Source organism: Lontra canadensis, unplaced genomic scaffold (assembly GCF_010015895.1).
Source record: "Lontra canadensis isolate GAN:19392208 unplaced genomic scaffold, GSC_riverotter_1.0 scaffold72, whole genome shotgun sequence".
NCBI classification, from domain to species: Eukaryota; Metazoa; Chordata; class Mammalia; order Carnivora; family Mustelidae; genus Lontra; species Lontra canadensis.
The window spans coordinates 9,773,724-9,781,937 of NW_022631066.1; the positions used below are offsets into that span (position 1 = coordinate 9,773,724).

The 8,214-nt window shown below is 38.4% G+C and overlaps 1 pseudogene; it reads right to left on the reverse strand.

Annotated features, from left to right (window-relative positions):
• Window positions 1–6,103: 6,103 nt before the first annotated feature.
• LOC116881186 lies at window positions 6,104–6,462 on the reverse strand (annotated as a pseudogene).
• Between the last annotated feature and the right edge of the window lie 1,752 nt (window positions 6,463–8,214).

Consider the following 8,214-nt stretch of genomic DNA (forward strand, 5'->3'; position numbering starts at 1 on the left):
GTGGGAAGGCAGAGGTGGGAAAGACTTGCAGAGCAGCTCAAGGGGACTTTCTGGGGAGGATAGGAATGTCTTGTACCTTGATTGGGGTGGTGGTTACAGGGTTGGATAGGATTGTAAAACTTATCAGCAGTACAGTTAAGATCCAGTCATTTTTTAAATATACATTTTATTTAAAATACTGCTATAGAAAACTTATTTGGAAATTAACTGAACTTCATTGATTCAAAACATCTTGTTCATGTAGAAATTACATTTGCTGATTGGGAGTCCTTTTGGGGAGTGGAGGAGAAAATTTCCAGATTGAACGTGTACGCTGAAAGTACAATTTTTACATTTAAATGCTATGGAGATAAATTAATTTTTAGTTAGGCAGTTGAAATGTTACCGAACTTATCAGAGAATTGGTGGTTAGTAACATAAAAATGAGAATAAAAAAGCTTTGGTATAATAAATGACTGAAAGGGTTATTGTTTCTGGATTTGAGAAGCTTGATCATTGTGTGTAAAGCACTCTAGTTTATTACAAATTTTATCTTTAGAAGTCCATATTTAGTTTAGTTGTTTTTTAATTTTTTATAACCTTTGTATTTGTTTTCTTTTAGTGCATTTTGAACCTGTTGAGGAACTTAACATTTGAACATAGTATGTTTGATGTCTGATCTCAAAATCAGGCCATATTTTCTCAGTGTTATTGTTGTTGTTGTTGTTTTTCCTCAGGATAGAAATCTAGGTCCTAAGAGCACTGCCCAGCAGTTCATTCAAATCCATGATATTTGGTTTGGATTTTCATAGAGCTTTCACTCTGTTAGTGCCACTGAAACTTTTTTAAAAATTATTTTTATTAACGTACAATGTATTATTTGCCCCGGGGTACAGGTCTGAGAATCGTCAGGCTTACACACTTCATAGCACTCACCATAGCATATACCCTCCCCCATGTCCATAACCCAACCATCCTCTCCCTCCCCGCCTCACCCCCCAGCAACCCTTAATTTTTTTTCGTGATATTAGGAGTCTCTTGTGGTTTGTCTCCCTCCCGATCCCATCTTGTTTCATTTTTTTTCCTTCACCACTGAAACTTTTTAAACCAACCCACAGGTCACCCGTGAATCTTGTTAAAGTTTGGATTTTGATTCAGGAGGCCTGGGTGGGGCCTGAGACTGCTTTTCTAGCAAGCCCCTGAGTGAGGCCCGTGCTGCTCTTGCAGGTTCCACACCTGGAGTGGCAAGAGAGGGCCCGAGTCCTGGATCCCACAGTTGATTTATTTTCTCCAATTGTCGGTCTCAGGTTTTTGATAGAGCTGAATGTAACCGTAACAACAACAACAACAACAACAATAAACACACACGAGTTGCTTCTGTCATGTAAAAGAAGTCCAGAGATAGCCAGTCCAGAATTAATACAGCAGCTCCACAAAGTTATTAGGAACTGAGTTCTCATCTTTTTGCTTTACATCAGGGACTTGCTCCATTCTTACCTCATGGTCCAAGTTGACTCTGGAGCTCCTTATTGCAGAAGGGACAAGGCATGGAAAACAGAGCCTGCTGCTTTAGGGAAGCCTTTCCCCTTTCTCTTCTCCTTACCCGTCCCCCACACTCTGCTTACAGATTATCGATCAGAACTTAATCCCGTGCCAAACCTAGCTGCAAGGGAGTTTGGGAAAGAACATCTTTTTGTTGAGTTCATTGCTGCCGTTATAAAATCAGGATTATTTATATATTTTTTTACTGAGGAAGAATGGAGAAAAAGTTTGTGGCCACAAGTCATCTCTGCCACACAATGCCAATTTTTTATTCCCATGAATCTTAGTTATAATTCCTGGTTATTTTACCCTAAATAACTCTTCTTCCTCCTTATTATTTGCTTCTTTTGTAAATATAGGCAATTATTTCTTTTTTTTGGTTTGACAAGAAGTAGCTACTGTTTTCCTATTTTCTTTTAAGATTTTGTTTATTTGTTTGACAGAAAGAGAGAGAGAGAGAGAGAGGGAACAGAGCAGGGGGAGTGGGAGAGGGAGAAAGAGACTCCCTGCTGGGCAGGGAGGCTGATGCGGGGCTCAATCCCAGGACCCTGGGATCATGACCTGAGCCAAAGGCAGATGCTTAACAACTGAGCCACCCACATGCCCCCTATTTTATTTTCATTTTAAATGCTTCCTCTCTCATTGTGTGTGTGTGCACGCATGCACATATGCAATTTTTGTTGTATTTTTACCCAAAATCCATGTACACACAAAATTTATACTTCAGGCATTCTGACAGACATAAGAGAACTCTGGGCCAAATACCTACATTTAAACAGCAGCAGCTGGGGAAGACATTATTCCCGATCTATTTTATATTTCAAAAAGTCAAAGTGATGATGTTTTAATGTGGTGCCCAAATACACATGGGAGACTAGATATAACATTTAAAAGTTGTAGGTCCTTGAGTATGGATATTTGTCATCCACATTCCACTAAAGAGTGTTACATTTGGAACAAATTAGCTTGGCATATAGGACAAGAAAATATTTGATTATCAATCCTTAAAAAACAAGCAGAGCATTTTGTGATCCCAGAGGCTCCACCCGTGGGTTTGAGCTCTTAATAAGTGTTTTTTCTAAGCAGATAGCTGAGTTCTTACCTTCCAGACTCATCCAGAAGTAATGATTGCCAAGTGCCTATTCTTTCACGGTGTGTTTGAAATAGAATGATTCCACCAAATATGAAGTGGAAAAGGGGATGAGCAGTATATATTAAGGTTTTTGTTTGTTTGGGGGTTTCTTTTCACTGATAAAAATTTTCAGAATTGGGGATTGTGCAGGTATGTCTGGTGCCGAGATTCTAAAACTCACCAGGATTTAAATGAAAACGATAATGTGTGAGACTGATAAAAATTTAAATGTGAGAGTTCATAGAGGTAAGGTTGTTAGTCGTCACTGAAGTGGATCCATTTTAGGGTAGTATTTTTTAAAGCTCCTCAGGTGATTTCTTTGTGTGTGAGGCTGTCATAGTTTACATATAATCCTGGCAGTTCCTTACCAGCCGTGGTAGTTTCCTGGTGTGGAAAGCCCACCTTGTGGGCTCTTCCAAACTCTGGTGGCTGACCTTGCAAGCTAACATACATGGTCTGGCAAACTGTGCGTTTTCTGGGAATGTGTAGCTGCTTATTAAAATACTGTGGACTAGTTGCTTATACCGTGTGAGACATAACTTAACCTGCATTTAGAACAAAAGGACAAAAGAACACATAAAGATACATAACATAGGTCCACAATCCACTACCAAAACTCCTGGAGGTAGGTATTCTTGGAATTCACAATGTTTCAGATTTTGGAAAGACAGTGTGGTGCATACACTAAATATTTCATAATCACCTAAGGGCTTGGGGCAGCACCTTCTAACACTCTCTCTTAAATCCAGGTCAGGTTTGGTCACCAGAAGAAGCTGGATCAGGTTTTGCTTATCAGATGAGTTACAAAAAAAGAACCTTTTATTTTCACAGCACTTTGCATTTCTGAATCTTGGATGAGAGACTGTGGTACTGTAATTCTGTGGCGACTCCAATCTAGGCTTTAATCAATCATTAATTAAGACTCTGGGTCTTCTTTGATAAAACCTCTAGCTCCCATAGACTAGTCTCTCATAGACAGAACTTGTTCTCCCAGAAAGGAGTTGAGAAACACCTGAGAGTCTCAGAAAATTAGGACTCCGGGCCCCTCACTTCTTTCTTTTGGCCACACGCCTTTCCGGAGCATGGCACGGGGTCTGCATTAGATACCCATCGAGGAAATTTGCTCACCGTGTTGTCTTCCTTCTAAACAGGTGGGTCAGCTGTGGTTTCTCCTCCTCAGGTCATGAGAGCCAAAAAGCCGAAAGGAGGAGCTGCTCTTCTTTCGGCAGCCCCCGCCCTCAAGCCTTCTCTCTCATCAGACTGAAGGTCTGTTCGGACTTCGGAAACAACTGTCTGCCATTCTCTCTGGTGGCAGTGTTTACAAACGGCTGCAGAAGACTTTGTTTACAGGGCTCTTGCTTTTTTCCTTTTGAATTTTTTAAAACCTATTTTGGAAAGAACAGATCAAATGTTGGAGCCTTAGTGATGGAGCAGCTATAAATACATTCCAAGGGATCTTGGGCTGTGCAGTTTCTAGCAGGCAGCAAACTTGCTCACCTGCTGGGTATTATCTAAAAATGACTATCCCAGGAATTCAGGTGCCCTCCTCATTTCTGAGTCTTCCATTGCTAGTCGAATATTTACTTTTCACATACTTCTATTCTTCCTCAATCCTAAATTAATAATTCCTTGTTTCTTTCCTTAAAAAGTCTGGAGTTTTCTTCTTTCCAGATTATATGTGTATATATATACATATACATGTATATATATATATGTGTGTGTGTGTGTGTTTGTATATATATATATGTATGTGTGTGTGTGTGTGTATAAACTTTCCCCAGAAAGTTCAGTGTCACAGCTTCTTGACCTCGGGATGTATGTTTTTAAGAGTCTGACCTAAACTTTACAAATGATCTTTGGAGTCTTCTTTGCTTTCTCTAGTAGTTTATTGGTGGTTCCTAAAAACTTCAATCTACTGGAAAATCTTATTACTGCGATAGCAACTTGACTATACAATGATAGAAGTAGAAATAAGAGGGAAAGAGCATCAGATTAAAATTTAAATCCTGTGTTTGCCTATGGCTACTTGTGCTGAGAAAATTAATTCACCTTTTCTGGCCCTCACTTTTTTATGTTAGGTCATAGTTAATAACGTCTACCTAATTGGACTATTTCATTAAATGGAAGAATAGAAGTAAAATACCTAACAGAGTGCCCAGCTCAGGGTGGACACCTCAATAGATAAAAATCGAATCTGAATGGCATTTTTCTTCTCAAGAGTTCATTTACTGTCACAGTGTTCTACATGAAGGTATGATAATCACTGGCCCATTTTATTGATGAGGAAATAAGGCAAAGGAGACGTTTAGTGACTTGTCCACTGAGGTCAGGAAATGAATTTAGGTCACTTGACTTCTGGAAGTAAATTTTAGGCTGAGAAATTCAGGGGTGAGTTTTATGACTTGGAGACTATGACTTTAAAGTGATCTTCAGGAAGTAGGTACATTCACATGACATTGTTTGGGGTTTTAAAGACATTACAATAAATAGTCAAATAGCAGTAACCTGAAGTGATTAGAACTTGGTAAATCATGACCATAATGTATTCTAGAAGGTCACCTGTGCTCGGTAATGGGCTATCTCTTTTATGTGGGGTGACTCGATATTTCTGGAGCATGCTGTAATTCTACACATCTCCATGATGCTATTGCTTCATGTGAAATGCAGAATTTAGGTCAACTGTCTTCTTCAATGACAAAAAGCATGATGAGTATGTTCCTGGCATCTTTTTATTGCAACCTCGTATACCAGTTGTCTGGAAATGCTTGAGACATGTACTCATTAGCATGTCTCTGGAATGCCTTTAAAACTCTTGAAACTCCACAATCTCAGATGAAGCACTTTTGAACTGTGCTTTATTTGTACTAGTTTGACTATTAGTAATTTTCCTGTCTTCCCTTTTCTATCAGACAAAAAACATAACAGACTATAATGTGATACTTTATTATTCTGTTTTGAAAAGTTCCTTCTCACTTGTTTCAATTGTTAGAAAATATAAAGTTGATTTTCTTTTTCTGTCTTCATAGTAGTATCAATTATTTTCATCTAACCTATGCTTATCATAACACACTCTAATTCACGTAACTCTCTTCTGGGGGTGGGGGAAATAGGTAATATAGTGCTTGGGAAAATCAATGAATATCTATGAATGTGCTTTGGTTAAAAACCTACTTGTGCCTTAATTTTAAACCTAGACCTTCATGAGTAAATACATATTTAAAAAGACAAAGGACACTTAAATGCTTTTATTAATCATTGTAGTTAACTCGAATGGATTTTCCCCTCCAGCTGTAAAAATGATGATGAATTGAAAACTTAATATTTTTAAAGTGACTATTATGTGTGGTTTATGTGGAAGGGTTATTGTGGCAGTGGCTTTTTATAAACTTTTCACTCCTAAGATCTTGAGTCCTTTTTTTTTAACAATTGATAATTTATTAAAAAGATTGATTAAGCATCTGCAATGGTGACTTCAGCCTCAACTCCTGGCACAATACTGATGGAAGTAATCTACTTAGGAATCTCACAAGAACGGTGCCAGTTGATGAGATGCTTTTGGAGCCTCATCCAAAAATGATCCCAAGTCTTAGAACCTTCACCTCAAGGAGTTTTTCTTGTAGTGATTTTCAGAGTCTTGGTAGGCATCCAAACTGGTCCTTTCACTTTGAGATTCTTTTCCTTTGTGCCTCTAATCAAGTCAACATGTATCTGCTTTAAAGATTTTACATTGCAGCTGGTGAGAATATTTCTAGTTCTGTGAAACACCGCCTCTGGTCCCACGGTGTCTCCCCAGTGTCTTTAAAAGCCATGGCTGTGGCAAGGCTTCCTGACCGACTTGCTCCTGGGTGAGAGCAAACAGTGGTGAGTCAGGATCAGGACTCTGTACAGAACATCTGTAGCTGCGACTGCATCTTCCTCAAAGAGGCAGATCTTGAGTCTTTGGTGACCATGTCACTTCTTAGGAAATGGAAGCAAGCAGGAAGGACTCCTAGGATACCCGTTCTTTTAGCTTCACTGGCCCCACTGAACAAAATCTAAAGCCTCATAAAAATAACTACACACAAACTTATTTTCTGTTTCTGCACAGAAATTGTACCTTGTATTTCTAGCAATTCCTCAGTGTTTTGGGGGTCAGCTTTGCAAGAGAATTGTCCAAGTCTTTGAATGTTTGTTCGAGGCCAACCTCTGCTTCTACTGTACTTAAGGTCCCCCCGGGATGTTGCCAGGGTGGTGGTGCTGTAGATACCTCTGACCCAGCCTCATCTTGCTTTGGGAAGCTTACACTCTTTTATGGATGGCCCCTTCCACTTCCCTATTCTCGTTACAGAATAATGACATGTGCCCAGAAACTCTGTCACCCCAATGAGTACATCAAGGGAGAAGGGTTCTTTAGCAACAAACACAGAGGACAAAATGGTTTCCTCTGATTCTGTTTTTGCTGATTATCAATGTGCCTGAATAATTTCACATGTGCAGGCATTCTGGAAAATGCTTATAGCTATAGGATAAGGGTAGAAATTGCAATGTCATTCCTAAGTAGACTGACAAAGAGTCCTCCTAAATCAAAATAAAATAGAGTTTTAAAAGCAAGTAGACTAATAGAAAAAAAAGATTAAGAGACCCTTGAAAATTTGCCAGTTGCACTGCTAGACAGTGGGCATGTGAGAAATTTAGGCCCCGCTGAATAATCTTATTGATTTTTCCATTGACACTAACCTTGCCTTGAACTTATCATTACTTTTGGATATTTGTGTGACCCAAGTCTGAGGATTTTTTTCCCCTTCTGTGACATGCAGCAGTTCACATGCTGACTTTAACCATATGATTTGGTAGTAAAACTATAAATTGAAAATAAATGTTTTAGAGGAAATTAGGTAGCAACTTAAATATCTTCTGATGGGGAATTGGTTAAAAATGATGGACTAGCAATATAAGTCAAGTCTATGCAGTAATTAAAAAGATTGAGGTAGATTTAGCTTACTGATCTGGAAAGATTGCTAAGTTATATTTTTAAGTGAAAAAAGCAAGTTGTTTTTGTACAGTATGATCCTATTTTTAAAAACAGCAACAAAGCCCCTATGTATGTACATAAATATAGAAAACTGTCTCAGATAATGGTTTTTTCTCCCTTCCTCCATCTCTCTGAGTCTGTCTCTCAGCATGCCTTGGTCTGTCTCTCTCTCTGGATATGCATTATTTGTTTACTTTGCTAACCTAAAAGTTGGTATTGAGTTTTATCATATACTTTTTGGAGGAACTTTTACTTTGAAATAAATTTAAACCTACAGAAAATTTTCAATTTCAAGAGCAGAACACAGAAGTCTTATATACCCTTCCCCAGATTCGCCAATTATTTATATTCCACTATATTTTTCATCTCTCTCTATATACACACATTTTTTCTCAACCATTTGAAATTATGTTGCAAATGGTGCAATGTTCCATTACCTCTAAATGCTTTAGTGTGCATTTCCTTAAAACAAGAACATTCATTCCCTACATAGCCCCAGGAGGCCCATCAAAATCAGGAAATTGACACAGATATTGTACTATCTTCTCTA